The sequence below is a fragment of the Mus musculus genome, chromosome 1, assembly GCF_000001635.26.
Source record: "Mus musculus strain C57BL/6J chromosome 1, GRCm38.p6 C57BL/6J".
NCBI classification, from domain to species: domain Eukaryota; kingdom Metazoa; phylum Chordata; class Mammalia; order Rodentia; family Muridae; genus Mus; species Mus musculus.
In genome coordinates, this window is record NC_000067.6 from 21,285,014 (window position 1) to 21,299,900 (window position 14,887).

At 41.3% G+C, this 14,887-nt stretch overlaps 1 pseudogene across 1 annotated transcript; it reads right to left on the reverse strand.

Moving 5' to 3' along the window:
* Nucleotides 1–232: 232 nt before the first annotated feature.
* Gm4956 (predicted gene 4956) lies at nt 233–13,299 on the reverse strand (annotated as a pseudogene). The gene is made up of 6 exons (NR_002858.2): nt 13,028–13,299; nt 9,913–9,964; nt 8,467–8,599; nt 6,282–6,352; nt 3,129–3,260; nt 233–720 (listed from the first exon to the last, which is right to left on the reverse strand). The product of NR_002858.2 is annotated as a predicted gene 4956 (transcript).
* Between the last annotated feature and the right edge of the window lie 1,588 nt (nt 13,300–14,887).

Genomic DNA, 14,887 nt, shown 5'->3' on the forward strand with positions numbered 1-14,887 from the left:
CTGTGTGTGTGTGTTGTTGTGTTTTGCTTTTTAACCTTTGATGTTGAGCAAGATGGCTCAGCAAGTGAGGTTGCTTGCTGCTAAACCTGATGGCCTGAGTTCAATCCCCAGAGCTCACAGGTCATGAGGAGAGTTGTTCTCTGATCTCAACACATGTGCCACAGCAAGCACAAGTGTACACACACACACACACACACACACAAATGTAATAAAAACTCCTTGACTTTCACTTGCTACATACAAGTTTATTCTAGGATCATACAGAAGGCCGAGGGCTCCTTGGATTTTCTGAATTCTGTCTTGGTAGCCTGTCTTACTTCAAACAAGAGTTGGTTCTTGTAGTTTATTGATAAGCTTCTAGTAGTTTTTCTCTTACACATTTAATATTTCCATTACTAACATTCTAACATTGCTAACATACTAAGATTCCTAACATTTATTACTAACTTCAGGATATTTCTCTGGCCATATACTTAGTGAGTGTCTTTTTATGAATGCAGTGTCAAGTTACTCAGTATACTTACTGAGTAACTCCAGCCTCTGTAGCTGTTAATACTCAGCTACTATATTGCTCATGTTTTTAAGAAACAGTCCTCATTCAAATTTGAATATGTCCTTTGCAGTCCCAATGGATCGCTCCTCCAAAGGAGGCTTCCTCTGGCTTCCAGGTTGGAGGAAGCTGTTAATTGTAGGAATTTGGCTGGTTCTCACCTTGAAGTCCTACAATGTAAAAGGCCACGATCCATTAAAAGAGAATGCAGCAAAATAAACAGAAGGGAGGCATGTTGTTACAAATGAAAAAATGTGTAGAGATTTGTGTTCGTTGGAGATGTGACTCAGTGGTTAAGAGGGCGTCCCATTCTTCCAGAGCACCGGAGTTTAGTTACCATCACCAGGTGACTCACAAGTCACCTGTATCTCCTGCTCAGAAGGATGTGAGCCCCGTCCTGACCTCTTCCAGGACCTATACTCATGTGTGTGTGTGTGTGTGTGTGTGTGTGTGTGTGTGTAAGCTGTATATGAATACATGTATGTGTGAGCATGTTTATATGTGTATGTGGGTATATGAGTATTTTTGTGTATATGTGAGTGTCTGTATGAGAGTATATGTAAGTGTGTATGTGAGTGTGTGTGAGTGTGCAAACTTTAACAGAAGCACATAATGAAATTTGAATTCTGCACTGTGAGAAAGAGGAAAGATAATGGTCAAGTGGTAGTAGGTTGGATGTTATTGACAAAACAGGTAACTGTAACCATAAGCTGTAACCAGCTCATCTCATTACAAGACTCATATCCTAACATCTTAAATGTGTAAAAGCCCATACCTGTCGTGATGCTGTTGATGTACGAGTTATAAAAGCAAACATCAGAGCATCACAGTAAGGGCCACAGTAAGACGAGTTCTCATTTTCTTAGGCCACTTAGGCTTATTTCCTAAGCTTATTTTCTTAGTGTTTTTCATGTTTTTCTGTGAAGAACAGCTTTAGGGGCTGCGTACACTTATACAGTGGAAGCTTCTTCGTTTCTGAAGTTATTTCTCAGGTGTTAGATGCTCCTGGCTTTCACTACTTAAAGTAAGCACAATAACCAGTATATGGTCAGGATTTTTTTTCAGAAATATAAAATAGCCAACATTGGAAAAACCTGAAGTGAACCAAATAACATTTCTAAAGAAGTTTATACTGGAATATAAACTGGAAAAAATGTGGCTTCAGAATTGGAATAAGTCTCAACTATTTTAAGTTTAGTTTTGCAAAGGTAAGGTTTGAGAGTTCGGCTGTGTAAATCGGATGGATGAAGTTCGAGTCCCTGTCTCTGCACCTCACAATGGAGAGTTTCCTAGCTCCCGGAGTCCTATCTCTTTACTTTGAGGATGAACTAGTGAATGGGTGTGTTTGGTGTTTGGTGCTATGGGAGACATTTGGTTCGCTTCATCAGTGGGCGCTGTTGTTGTTAAGTAAGGGCTATGCATGACAGTGTCTTCTGTGCCTGCCCCAAGAGAAGAAAGCAACTCTTTAGTCTGTTCTTAAAAAGGGGGGTCCGCCATCACTGGGAAGAGAGGCCCCTTGGTCTAGCAAACTTTATATGCCCCAGTACAGGGGAACACCAGGGCCAAGTAAGTGTGTAGGGGAGCAGGGCTGGGGGAGGGTATAGGGGACTTTTGGGATAGCATTTGAAATGTAAATGAAGAAAATATCTAATAAAAAATGTGGGAAAAAATAAAGTATAATGTGCTGCACCTTTGTGAGGTGCGCAATCTAAATAAAATAAAATAAAATTAGTTTCTAAGGGACAAAAAAAAAAAAAAGAAAAAAGAAAAAAAAAGAAAAGGGGGGGGGGTCCTGTTATATAGCCTGCGCTGGCTTTAAACCAAGATCCTCCTGCCTCAGTGTCTACAGAGCTACAACTGCAGGTACGCACCACCGTAGCATCAGGTGTGCACTGTCGTGTCAGTTTAGGAAGCGGCTTCATTAAGGTTCTGCTGCATCTCAGGCAAAGTCCTGAAGATTCATTTCCAGCAAGAAGCCTCCTCTGTCCCCTGTCTGGATGGCACTACCTTTAAATTTTATTTTATTAGATATTTTCTTTATATATATTTCAAATGCTATCCCGAAAGTTCCCTATATTCTCCCTCTGCCATGTTCCCTACTACATACCCACTCCTGCTTCTTGGCTCTGGCATTCCCCTGTACTGGGGCATATAAAGTTTGTAAGACCAAGAGGCCTCTCTTCTCAATGATGGCTCACTAGGCCATCTTCTGCTACATATGCAGCTAGAGACACAAGCTCTGGGGGTACTGGTTAGTTCATAGTGTTGTTCCACCTATAGGGTTGCAGATCCCTTCAGCTCCTTGGGTACTTTCTCTAGGTTTCCCATTGGGCTGTCCTGTGTTCCATCTTATAGATGACTGTGTTTTCCCATATTTTTAACTTAGCACATTATATGCCTCTGTGACTGTTTTCTGGACTAGCTGTGTTTAGTGGTGGTGTCTTTATATATTCTAGTACAGGTTGTGGCATAAAGATGAAAGTGACTTCTTAAATAATAAAGTATGACTGAGTGTAGGAATAAATAAATAGCACGTGTTCATTCTCTGAAGTCCACAGGAGCTCTTAGATAGGATTACCTGTAGCAGAGGGAAACCCGAGAGAACACTGGCTTTGCATTCTTCAGCCATTAAGATGACTTCAAGGAGCTGGACATCAGCCAAGCTCAGCCGATTGCCCACAAGAAAGTCTTGCCCGTGGTCTCTCAGGGCCTGCGTGGTGGTTGGAATGGAGGAGGCAGAAGGTGAGGGTCATTTTCAACACATATAGTAAAGTGCTGTTCAGTAGAAAGATCTTTAAGAAGTTAGACCTTAGTTGTTATTCTGTTCTTTGCCTCCAGCTAGTGTTGTGAGTTAAACCCTATCCTGTGTGCCTTGGGCTTCCTACTTAGTTTAAACAATTCACTCAGCACAGGAAATCCTTGCACCTACCTTGTGAGTTAAGCAGCATCCTCTCTGGTGGCTGCTCTTGACTTGTGGCGATACTCTGTCCTCACCCCATGTGTGGACCTTAGGCATGCCCTCTTTAGAAAATTCTCCATGTATAAGGAGAGTGTTCTCAGAGGGACACAAATCCATTTTTTCATAAGGGTTTTCTAATACAGCTGTAAATTATATGTCAGGTTACTTTAAAATTAATGAATAAAAATGAAAAAAAAATGGAATAGGCTAGAATAGTATATATTCTGGCGCCAAAGTTTATGTTCTTTATTATAGACTTGGATGTGTGATCAATATTTGTAGATCTGGGAATGCAAGTGTTAACTTTTATCAGTTATATGCCTTTGGACAAGTTCTTCTAAGTTATGATTTCTCATCTATATCTGGAATGATAATAAGACCTCTTTCTTGGAATTAATGAGTATTAAAACAGTGCTTGCAAATTACATATGGCCCCATCCATGTCCCTCAATAGAGATGATTCTCCTTGTTACTAATGTCGTTAGGAAATATTGATGTTGTTACTACTTTTAGCCATGAGAGGAGCCTCTGTGCTTCATGTATTATAGGGGGCAGGGAATGGAAAGAGCAGTGTCCTAGGATATTGCATTGCCTGAATGAAGCCCTGGGTGTTATCCCCATCACTTCCACAAAAAGAAACATACATACATACACACACACACACACACACACACACACACACACACACACACACACACAAAGGGGCTGTGGAAATATTGGTGTTAAACTATGCTATTGATACTATTTTTAAAATTAGAAAACAAAATACCTTAAATTATGCACTAATTAGAGATGAATAAACTTTAAATTCCTTTGAAATAAATTTGTGTGGAGACAGTCTGCAGTATATAGTATTTATAGTTTGATATCTTTTGAAACAAAAAGACTAAAAACTTACTAAGTGTAATTAAGAAAGAATATAATTTAAGAAGGTAGGGTACCTGTAATTCATGATAAGTGTACAGTAACAAATACATGCTCATGACAAATACATGCTCATTTAAATGTATGTACTAATCTTTCAATTCTAAGCATGTCCTATAGTACAGAAAAGATAACAAAGCCAGTATAGTAGGTGAGTTTGGGAAATTCATCTGGCTTTTTCTTCAAAGGATGAGTCACGTTTTCATCATCTTCCCCCTACATCTGTACTTATGACAATGAATACACCTGGGAGAAGATCACATGTCACCAAAGAACCACCCAACCCCGGAGTCAGGGATACCATCTTTAAATGTGCGCCTACAGCACATGATTTCCAGGAATCATTTTGCAGATGTGAAAAATTTGAAACAATACACAGCATTACTTTTTAAGTAATCACAGAACTCATGGAGTCCTGCTTCCTGAAGCTCTGGTGCTGTTCGAGGCTCTTGAGAGATAACTTTCATCCTACTACCCCAGTGTGGGAGGCCCTGGGGGTCTTGTTTAGAAGGTACTATTGGACTTCAAACTTAAATAAGGTAACTGACTATACCAGGACCATGAATAGTACTGGAGCTACACTTAAAGTCCTTAAAAAGAAAATAGAATCCAGGAGAGTTCAGTAGAGGTGGAAAGATGGCTCAGAAGATAAGAATGCTTCCTCTTGTTGACTGGAGCTGGGATCTGTTGTAGAAATTATTAATTATAAATTATTAATCCCAATCAGGGTTTCTACCCCACCTTGATCATTTAGTTTCTGGAGAAAAGACACATGAAATATATTATTTACAATAAACTTTAAACAGCACAAGAGATGGGCAGATATTACCTACTGTGTTGTTAGAATCTACTTTCCTATGGAACCCCGAATTATTACTTGCTATGTTTCATCTGGGCTACTTTTAACTCCAACTGGCCAGCCCTCAGGGCCACATTTTCATGACTCACCTAACCCATGGTGGCTAATCTTCTCTATTCATCTTCTTCCTCTGGACCAGTGGTTCTCCTCCAACCCCAAATCCAGGAATCCTAAACTACACTTATATCTCTTCTGCCCAGCGATTGGCTGTCAATGTCTTTATTCAGCAATCAGAAATAACTTAGGTGCAAGGTCATACAATGTAACTTGGGTCTATGTGAGCAACTGGGCCTTAAGGAACCAGTATTAGTGTTAGAATACAAGCAGCATCAGGCCAACTCACTACAGAGGTCCCAACACCTGTAAGCCCAACTTTGTGAAAGGAAGTCATCTAGGTTCAGGAATGATACCCTGCCTCAAAAGACTAAGCAGAGAGTGATAGAGGAGGATGCTTGATGTCCTTGTCTGTGTGCATGCATAGGTGAGCTCATACATGGACACATGTATGCACACACACACACACACACACACACACACACACACACACACACAAATGCACAAGAGAGAAGGAGAACGAAGAAAAGAAGGAGAGAAAGAAAAAGGAAGGAAGGAAGGAAGGAAGGAAGGAAGGAAGGAGAGAAAGAACAGGATGAAGGAAGGAAAAAGAAAGGAGGGAACGGAAAGGAAGAAATGTAGCTAGGAAAAACAGAGAGAGAAAAAGAGAGAAAGGGGGGAAGAACTAAGGAAGGGAAAGGAGGGTGAAACCCCAGAGAAAGGAAGACAAGCAGGTTTGTTTCATACAAGTGAGGAAAGATGTTCAAGCTCTCACACTGTGTTTGCAATCTTTCATCCATCAAAGAAGTTCTGCTCTCAGTTCCGTTAGATGTGCTCTCTCTCTCTTTCTCTCTCTCTCTCTCTCTCTCTCTCTCTCTCTCTCTCTCTCTCTCTCTCTGATGAGAGCCATGCAACAGCCAAAGGTCTTTGCTCACCTTCTCATAAACGGGGAAGAATCTTGTTGTAGCTCGGTGGAGGATGTATTCAAGGTTCATCTCCTTCTCTTCTGGCAGAGAGAGTGGAAAGTACATTATCATGTCGCTCAGGTCTCTTAAGCCCTCTACATACATATCAATCCTAAAGAAAGGATGGCCATTTAAAAGAATCACTCAAGACAGAGAAGAACATTGTATGGACCAGTGATACACTTTACATAGTGCCTTAATCTCATCTGCCTGGTTATCGGGGTCCCCACAGGATATCCTCTTATGAACTCCACTCAAGTATTTATACCAGCAAGCCACTCCTTGAGGGTGTTAACAAAGATCAACCTGAAACCTGGTGTGGTGATACAAGCCTAGAATTGCAGTCTTCAGAAGACTGAGTGCAGGGAGGGAAGATCCTGGGCTATGTAGCAAAACCTCGTCCCTCCCAGATTAAGAATTATCGCACCAAGATGTGTGAGCAGTTACATGGATGTTTATATATTATGCAGTGCCTCTATTAATAAAATGCAATATGCTCATACAGAGTCTTAAAGTAACAGTAAAGTAGTGCCTAGTGTAAATGTGTTGTTTATGGTATTTGTTCAAAGACAGCACATCTCAGGTCCGTGTGGGAGAAGAGGTATCTAGGGTCTTCAGTCCAGCCCAAAACCTCTCTGCAAGGGTCCAAGATTCTCAGCTACTCAGAACAGCATCTTAAAGCACATAGAATTTGCTCCACAAGACACCATTTGCTGCTACCCACAACTCTGACAGAATGAATGGAAAAACAGACACCATGGCCCAGTGGAGAAACTCCTGAGGTTCCGCATGGTATGTCTCTAACCTGATCTAAAATGAATCTCTGATCTTTTCAGGCAACAGGTCCTGAAGATTCACCCTGAGGTAGCACCTAGTGTCCGAAGATGGTCTTGAATTCTTGCTGTGTCTGCCTCAGAAGAGATTTAGCACAGACTACGAAAGGTGGGTGCTTACAATGAATTCTTAAGCTAAAATCACTCTAAAAATTAGCTCTATATCATTTTTTTGGACATTTTTTGTGGCTTTTCAAGACGGTTTCTCTACGTAGCCTTGGCTGTCCTGGAACTCACTTTGTAGACCAGGTTGGCCTCCTGAGTGCTGGGATTGAAGGCGTGCACCACCATGCCTGGCTCTTTTTTTTGGACATTTTTTAAAAATGCATTTTTAAATACAATGAAGCAATGGCAGATTTCTTTAAAATACACTTCATGAACCATTCATGGGCTGTTTTGTGCCTAACTGTGTTTATCAAATTCCACACAGGAATGTTCAGCTCAGAGTTGCTGCTTTAACTTTCAGGTAGGAGACAAGCATGGAGTTTAGATGTAGGGCTGCCAATCATGCCAGGTCTAATACATGCTCAAGAGATTTAGACTTTGTCTCAGAGGCTGAGGTGGGCAGCTGGTTTAAGTAGAGACCTTTTTTGTATATGTTTGGCACTATTTGGAGGTGTGGCCTTGGTGGGTGGAATAGGTGTGCCACTGTGGGTGTGGCCTTTAATGCCCTTGTCCTAGCTGCCTGGAAGTCAGATTTCTCCTAGCAGCCTCCAGATGAAGATGTAGAACTCTCAGCTCCTCCTGCACCACGTCTGCCTGGATGCTGCCATGCTCCTGCCTTGATGATAGTGAATGGAACCTCTGAACCTGTAAGCCAGCCCCAATTAAATGCTGTCCTGATAAGAGTTCCCTAACTAAGACAGACATCGTGCACAGTTTCCTATAATAACTACCAGCCTTGGGTTTAAAGGTGAGCCCCTTAACCGAAACAAATGTATGAGTCAACGTTCTTGTGACTTATTCTTGTCTACATTTCCCACCTGGCAGAGGCAAACATGGCATTGTGAGAAAACAGCTAACTCCCTCTAGTAATGAAAAGCCAAAAATGCAACTAGAAAAAATAAATAAAACTATAGTAATTTCCCAAATGAATTATTGCTGAAGGCAATGTTGTGGAATGGGGTCTATAATGATAGTCTTTCCCTTTAGCACTTGTTATAACAGATTCTTCCAGTCAAGAGCAAAGTATGCTTTGTATCAATCTATCAAGAACTACACTACGAGTGTGGCCTCTAATGATGCTAAGTGTTAGTGTTCTGGTTTGGGGCAAGGATCGTTCTGCTTTGGCTTTGGCTCTAAATAACAAAGTGCCCTTGTACCAGGCTTGTTCCTCCAGGTTCCTTCCATACAAGTCATATTTTGCAGCTACATATCTTAAGATGGCACTGGTCTGCACCAAAGTCATTCCATCGATTTCCACCATGGGCACTTGCTCGTACATCAGGGTTCCACCTTGAAATACACAAAAGTACACGAGATTATATGTTGGTCTTCAGAGAAGTAACTATAATTCCTTTCATTCTAAAGGCTCTAGAAAATAGGACCACATGGCTCATTTGTAAATTTTAGAAACAAACAGGAGAAATATGTATGCATTTTTCCACAAAATATATACCATATACAATATGATATTTGACACTTTGAATCAATTCTTTTGGATATTTTGGGACATTTTGGATACATTTGGATACAAAGTGTTCCTTCTGACTAGTTTTTCCTCTTCTACCTCCTTAGTGTCTTTCCCTATGGCTATGCCATTCATTCAGACACCCTTTGGCCTTTGAACTGTGATAGCACCCTCTACTGTAATCCCGAGTCCAGTTGGGCTTCTTACCTACCCCTCATCCCTCTGGTCTCTTCCTGAAGTCCTACACCACTGCTTATGTCTTTCTATCACTCATCATTGCTTGCCAGAGGGCACATAACTGGTGACTCTCACTCTGAATTCAAACTCTCTCTTGAAATTTGCTCTACAGGTGAGCTCTCCTCTGGTGAGAGTTATTTACTTTGGGCTTATTTCTTCAACTTTCCCAAGATGCTTTGTAGCAAAGCAAAGCAACCAAGAAATCACATGGAGATAAGGAATGCAGGATGGCTATGGTCATTTAATTAGAAAGAAATTTGTCTCTTTCTGTCTATCTCTCTCTGTCTCTGTTTCTGTCTCCCTTCCTCCCTCTCCCCACTCTTTCATGAAAGTGACAGTGAAACTTACCCTACACTTTTCCATTTATAATCTTTCAAGTTGGGTGAGTTAGGCTAGTCTGTCCTCATTCAGTATCTAACAGGGAAGCTGAACCACACAGCTGGCTTTAGCAGAGAGAGTTCAATATAAAGACATTAGCTGTGTATGGTAACATACAGGCATAATCCCAACATCCAGATGAAGGTAGGAAAAATGGGGGTTCACGGTCATACTCAGCTACACAATGAGTTCCTGTGGCCTAGGTTATGAAACCTTGTATGCATATGTGCATACACACACACACACACACACACACACACACACACACAGCAGTGCCATGAAGCAGCTGCAGAAAGTATCGCTTCAAATTAGGGGGAAAGTTGGGAATGGGCTCCTCCTACTTGCAAGATTCAAGTGCTGCCCTTCTTACATAGAACTAGGATCCTGGTAGTTTCTGTCCAAGTGACTTCCACTGCCCTCTTGGAATACTAGAGAGAGAAGCAGAAGGGGGCTTCCGCAGTAGCAAATGACCATCTCAATTTTGTCTCCAGCAACACTGAGAGCGAACAGGGTTTTCTCTTACCTTGGATTAACTTCTCAAACTCTTCATGGGTTTCAAAAAGTTCTTCCTCAAACTAAACAAGGATACAAAGAACAAGGATGTATTGCTTTTAGCAGGTCCATTGTCATTGCTGTTGAAGGCATGAGGAAGCTGAAGAGGATTATGAGGCCTAAAAGCCTCATAGGCCATGAGTTTATGGATACCGGGACATGACTCCTTGCTTGGCATTTCTGAGTACCTGGACTGTTAAACTGAAGTGTAAGGTCACCCTTTATTTCTGATTCCCGAAGACAAGTGTGACTTGAACTCTGAAATCCAGCAGCCATTATAGGTTCTGGGGCTTATACCACCTTTTAAAAACAAGGGCAGGTACAAAGATCCACCCTCTCATTCTCTTAAAACATTAACAATATATTTACACTAGTTATAGAATACATTGTAGAAAACTATATCTTAAAATACTCACTGCTCCCTAAAGCAATGGGAGTGGTTTAGATGCTAAGTATTGCATTCACTCTATATGCTATGTATGCCTTATGTAGTTTCATATTGTAAAGAACAAATCCACAAAAATGAGGTTTAAAATGTATTGTCGAAGTGTTATTGACCCATCTCTCTCACATGCAGACATACTCTCCATCTCTCTTTAACTATCTGCAACTCTATCCTTCTAGATCAGGTTGGGGAGATAGATAAAAGGCTGCTCTGACAGTACAGATTTATGCTCACTGGTGGTGGTCCAACTGCATGGAAAGGAATGTATATCCTACTACACAGACACTTCCATGTGCATACATGTGTTTCTTTATTGCCCTAGGGTAAGAAGGGAGTAACGGGTCTCTTCATAGTAGCTAAGAAGTCAAGCCAACCTAATAACTGAGAAGTGGATAAGAAAGATGTGTTGCACACACACAATTGACTCTTACTCGGCTGAGGGGCAACAATATGAACTAACCAGTACCCCCAGAGCTCCCAGGGAATAAACCACCAATGAAAGAGTACACATGGAGGGACCCATGTCTCCAGCCGCATATGTAGCAGAGTCTGGCCTTGTTGGTTATTAATGGAAGGAGAGGCTCTTGGTTCTGTGAAGGCTTGATGGCCCAATGTTGGGGAATGCCAGGGCAGTGAGGTGAGTGGAATAGGGGGAGGGAGGATGAGATGGGGGGTTTTCGGAGGGGAAACCAGGAAAGGGGATAACATTTGAAATGTAAATAATGAAAAAAACTTTACCTAAAAAAAAAGAAAAGAAAAAAGAAAAAATAGAAGCCAAAGATAAAAAGAAAAAAGAAAAATGCGATTGTGAGATTTGTAAGTGGTCAGGAGCCATTTGCCTACTTCTTTGAAGCAGAGGGAGAAAGAGAGCAAGAAACCAAGTAAGAGGGAGGGAAGGAGGAGAGAGAGAGAGTAGAGAGAGAGAGAGAGAGAGAGAGAGAGACTGCCTGCCAGGCTGAGTCAGGGGAAGTATGTGTCTGTTGGCAGATTTCCTAGGCTGCTGGATATGGAACAATAGGAAGTGGCTTGATACTTGAGGCTCAAGGCAAGGGGTTGAAAATTCTATTGACCTTGGTGGAAGGAAATTCCAACATAGACCCAGAAAGCATCCTCCAGGCCATGCCCACTACTGAGGAGCTATTGGCAACCAATAGCTGCAGGTAGAGGGAGAATCACTCTTTTTAGAAGCCTTCTGAGAAGGGGCAGATTTCCCCATGCTTCAGTGCATGACCCCACACCCATGCATGTATAAGCAGTACTAATGGTGGGATACAAAGAGAGAAGTGGGGGAGGAAGGGGAGGAGAGGGAGGAGGAGGGGGAGGGGGCGGAGAGAGAAAAGTGGAAGAAAGAAAGAAGAGAACATGAAATTGGGAGGGAGGTATGGTTAAGATGAGGGTGTTGGAGAGAGGGTATGATCATTTTTCATTGTGTACGTGCATGAAATTCTGAATAATAAAGGAAAATTATTAGTACCTTAAAAGAGAGAGAGAGAGAGAGAGAGAGAGAGAGGAAAAAAGAAACACAATATGTGAAAACAAAATGTTTAGTAATTTTAAATTTCATTAAATTATTTGACAGTGACAATTTTAGTAGCAAATGATATGTTTTACATCAGGCTGTTCTGTTTGCTTGGGGTTTTTGTTTGTTTGTTTGGTTTTTGTTCTTGTTTTTGTTTTTGCTTTTGTTTGAGTCAAGTTCTTATGTAGGCTAGGTTGGCTTTGAACATGCAATGTAAGAGAGAAAGACCTAAACTCTTGACTCTTGATCCCCTTTTCCCCTCCTAATTGTAGAGTTTACAGGTGTGTGCTGCGATACCTGGTTCCTATGAGATGTTCTATACTTTCAAATAAATTATCAGGAGGCCAGCAAGGTGACTCAGTGGGGAAAGGTGCTTGCTTCCAAGGATCCACATGATCCTTGGAAGCAACTCCCAGAAGGAAACAAGTCCCAGAAGTTGTCATCTGACCTCTAGATATGTGTGTCACATGTCCCCCCATACATATACACAAATTATAATAAATATATAAAATAAGTCTCTCTCTCTCTCTCTCTCTCTCTCTCTCTCTCTCTCTTGTTTCGTTTTTTTGTTTTTTGTATTTTTTGAGACAGGGTTTCTCTGTGTAACCCTGGCTACTCTGGAACTCACTCTGTAGACCATGCTGGCCTCAAACTGAGAAATCCACCTGCCTCTGCCTCCCAAGTGCTGGGATTAAAGGCATGTGACACCACTGCACTGCAGTATTTGTCTCTTAATGCTCTTGAGGCAAATATAAGTAGATGATAGTCTCACTAGGTTGATAAGAATTAGCTGAATCTATGAGTCAAAATGATCCCACTTCCTTCTTATCCTTTCTTCTTTCCTTCCCCTCCTTCTTACCTTTCTTTCTCTTATTAATTATTGTAGCACACTGTCTACACTACCTTTAAATGAGCTTAATATCCATAACTGGTCCCCACAGAATTTGAGCACCCATTTTAAAAAACTAACTCACTTGCAGCCCAACATTTAAGGAGTAGTTTTCAAAAGCTTCATTTTGTTTGAAAAGAATAAAAAGTTTTCTATGACTTTTAGCCAAGTATGTGTTCAATGAATGACCTGGCCATAAGATAATCAACTAACAGGTCTATCGGGCATCTTACCTCTACTCCAGCTGCTGCCAGGAGCCACCGGATGGACTCCATTCTTCTTCTTCAATTGAAGTAATGAAGGACAGGCTTCCCAGTCATGCTGCAATATTCCTGACAGAGAGAGGGAGTCAGAGACAGAGACAGAGACAGAGACAGAGACAGAGATGCACAGAGAGACAGACACACAGGCACACAGGAAGAGTCTCAGAGAATGTGTTTACAGTGTCTAAACACAGGCTAAAAATGCTTTGACTTGGAATTTGGTGATAACAGGAAGTTGGGATGGTGGTGTGCTTGAGAGGGGAAGCAGATGGAGTTGGAAGGAAGGAGGGAGGGAGAGAAGGAGTGGGGAGTGAGCATGGCCAAGATACTTGCACATAAAATGAAATTAAATGGTCATCACTGTCTAAAATGGTTTTAGTATTTAATTAGAGAGAGGTAGCAACAGAAAAGAAAGTGGAGCCGGGCGTGATGGCGCACGCCTGTAATCCCAGCATTCAGGAGGCAGAGGCAGGCAGATTTCTGAGTTCGAGTTCAGCCTGGTCTACAGAGTGAGTTCCAGGACAGCCAGGGCTACACAGAGAAACCCTGTCTCAAAAAAACAACAAAACAAAACAAAACAAAACAAAACAAAACCAACAAAAACAAAAACAAAAAAAGAAAAAAAGAAAAGGAAGTGGAAAAAAGAGAAAAAGGTGGAGATGGGTATTTGGTTCAAAGGAGGAGGCTAGCAGAAGTGCTAGGGCAAGAAAGGGCAGCAAAATATATGGTCAAAGTATAGAGATGCTTAATGGAAAGCATTTTAATGAACTCAGTTAAGTTCAATTGATTATACTCAATTTTTCTATAGCAGAAAAAATGGTTGTATATATTCATGTATATTTATTGGCAGGGGGTAACTCTCTTAACAAGAGCCACCCACATGCAGTTGTGCTAGATTTGTAGTTATAATTGTCTAAAGGATTTAAAGGTCGGGTGACAGGTCTGGCCTGCTTACTTTTATACAAGGAGTTTCCCCATAAAACTAGATTGTATGTGGTTATGAGGTCCATTGCACTGGTCTATCTCCTGATAAGACAGAATACAGCGAACAAAAAGGTCAATGATGAAGGCAAGGGGTTTGACTGTAAACATAGCTCATAACATTAATCAAAATGTCAGGAAACAGAGGGGAGAACCTCTTCTCTTCCTCCTCTATTTAATTCTCTTCATCCTTGGGGCTTGCCTCAGCATCACAATTCACAATTGCACACTGGTCTCTTCTATTAGAAAAAGCAACTCTAGCGTAAGTCTCCTGGACTTGATTTGAGTTTGTCTAGGCTGTTTCCATCTTTCTTTTCTCCTTGTGAAGTTAGCTTGCCTCTGAGCATTCAATTCTTATAGCATACTTTTCTAAGTCCTTCCTTCTTACATCTCTGCAACAATGTATCCAGCAGAAATAGAATCAAAGATTCTTAGACTGTCCTTGAAGGACGTACACCAAGTCTGCATAACTGCATAATGTAAGCATAAAAGAGATGCTTGCTGTGCTAAAGTATCTTCTAGGTACTTAAGATATGTGTGTGTGTGTGTGTGTGTGAGAGAGAGAGAGAGAGAGACAGAGAGAGAGAGACAGAGACAGAGAGAGACAGAGAGAGAGACAGAGACAGAGAGAGACAGACAGAGAGAGACAGACAGAGAGAGAAAGAGACAGAGAGACAGAGACAGAGAGACAGAGACAGAAACAGAGAGACAGAGAGAGACAAAGACAGAGAGGCAGAGAGACAGAGAGAGAAATAGAGAGACAGGAAAATTCAGTAATTGGTGTTAAAAAGCTGTTCCCTTTATGTTCCACAACACGCTAAGAGTTCCTGATATTTTTAAAGCTATTTA